Source organism: Plectropomus leopardus, chromosome 21 (assembly GCF_008729295.1).
Source record: "Plectropomus leopardus isolate mb chromosome 21, YSFRI_Pleo_2.0, whole genome shotgun sequence".
Taxonomy (NCBI): Eukaryota; Metazoa; Chordata; class Actinopteri; order Perciformes; family Serranidae; genus Plectropomus; species Plectropomus leopardus.
This window is the reverse complement of record NC_056483.1, coordinates 12601161-12603667: the sequence shown is the minus strand read 5'-3', so window position 1 is coordinate 12603667 and position 2507 is coordinate 12601161.

Here is a 2507-nt window from a genome sequence, read left to right as displayed (position 1 = left end):
CAAAAACAGCTGAAAACAACTCAAAACAGCATAAAATAGCGTGCCAAGACACACCATGGCATAGAGTTTTGCAAAAACTACCAAAAACACCAAAAAAATGCATGTTGAAAAAAATGACCAAAAAGGCAAGGCTATAGTATGGCAAAAATGTCAAAAAATGACAAATCCCAAAAACAGCTGAAAACAACTCAAAACAGCATAAAATAGCGTGCCAAGACACACCATGGCATAGAATTGTGCAAAAACTACCAAAAACACCATAAAAATGCATGTTGAAAAAAATGACAAAAAAAAGGCAAGGCTATAGTATGGCAAAAATGTCAAAAAATGAATAATCCCCAAAACAGTTGAAATTAACTCAAAACAGCATAAAATAGTGTGCCAAGACACACCATGGCATAGAATTTCGCAAAAACTACCAAAAACACCACAAAAATGCATGTTGAAAAAATGACCAAAAAGGCAAGGCTATAGTATGGCAAAAATGTCAAAAAATGACAAATCCCAAAAACAGTTGAAAATAACTCAAAACAGCATAAAATAGCGTGCCAAGACATGCCATAGCATAGAATTTTGCAAAAACTACCAAAAATACCATAAAAATGCATGTTGAAAAAGTGACCAAAAAGGCAAGGCTATAGTATGGCAAAAATGTCAAAAAATGACAAATCCCAAAAAACTGTTGAAAACAACTCAAAACAGCATAAAATAGCGTGCCAAGACATGCCATGGCATAGAATTTTGCAAAAACTACCAAAAACACCATAAAAATGCATGTTGAAAAAATGACCCAGAAGGCAAGGCTATAGTATGGCAAAATTGTCAAATTATGACATGTCCAATACACAGCTGATAACCGCATTAAACTGCATGCCGGGACACGCCATAGCATAGGATGTTGCACAGGGCCAAAAATACCATAAAACAGCATGTCGAAAAATAGAGTAAAAATACCAATACTATCTTATGGCAACAATGTCAAAATAATAAACATCCAAAAAAACAACTGAAAATCCACATAAAATAGCAACCCTAACCAAAATTGCCACTAAATTCTGAGCTCTTGACACATTAGTTGCTGCATTACTCACTTGCGTACAATATTAAAATGACAGCAAGGTAGGATTCCAAAACTTTTATTCCAAAAAGAAAGCAAAACAAAACACACAATATATACTACCTGCTAATAAATACAAGTATTATGTACAAGTGTGGATGTTTAAATGTGTAACAACTCATTGAATAGCATTAGATCAATACATGGTACACACAATATGATGGAAGACAAAAACGCTCAGCCTGTACATAATGCTATGCCCAGATGTTACTTGCCAATCCAGGAGTGGTCGAAGAGTTATTTGGGTTGCTGGCTGAAGATGAGAGGTTCTGGTTCGGCCATTCATTCCTATCTTGGTTCTGTTCTCGTTGTGGTTTGACAAGTTAGCTGAGGTTTCCTCACTTCTGTAGAGCTGAGGCAAGGCTGCAGCTTCTGCTGAGAGCTTACGTGTGAGAGTGGAGAAAGGGTGTAGCAGGTCTGGGGTTTTAGTTTTCTAGTTTCTCCTTGTTTCTAGTCACTTATGTTCTGTTAACTGTTTTATTTTGTCTTTTTACTCCTTGTGTGTCACCTGTGCTTTTTCTCTCTGTCTCCCTATCTCTCTGTGTCTGTGTTTCCCTGATTCTTTGTCCCTCAGTCTCTGTTTCCCTGATTCAGTCTTGTCTGTCCTTCCCTGTCAGTCTCCCGTGCACACCTGTTTCTGTTAAAGTCTCGTTTGCTCCAGCCTAGTGTTTTCAGTCACACCCTCTTTAGTTAACCAATCGCTGTGTTCCCACATGCTCCTGTGTCCACCTACCCGGCCTTTCTGTATATATAGCTGTTTTTCCCCCTTGTCCTTGGTCAGTTTGTCTTTTCTCTCTGCTGTGTTCCTGCCCTGTTCTCCACCCAAGTTCTTTTCATCAACCTGTTTTGTTTCCGCCTAGTTTTTGTTCATGTTTTATTTGTACTTTGTATTTATGTTCACCTGTTGTTGCTTTTTTTGTGGATAATCTTCAGCATTAAAGCTCACTTTTAGTTTGTACTTCAGGCTCCCTTTTTGTTTGTTCTGCATTTTGGGTCCTCATCCTGCCTAACACTTGACAAGAAGAATAGCAGTATGATATATAATAGCAGCACTTTGAATACTGACTTTCTTTCAACATGTTATACTATGACTTTTTCCAACCTTTGGAGCGATGACTTTTTTGACCAGTTTTTGACATGCTATATTATGGCATTTTTTCGACATTCTAGACTTTGCCTTTAAAACAATTTAAATATCGACTTTTTGGACCATTTTTTTTTCAACATGCCATGCTAAAAACAATTTAAACATCCTATATTATGACTCTTTTCAACATCTGGAAACATGACTTTTTCGACTATTTTTCAACATGCTATAATAATGGCATTTTTTCGACATACTATACAATGATTTTAAAACACTTAAAATATTGACTTTTGGGCTGTTTTT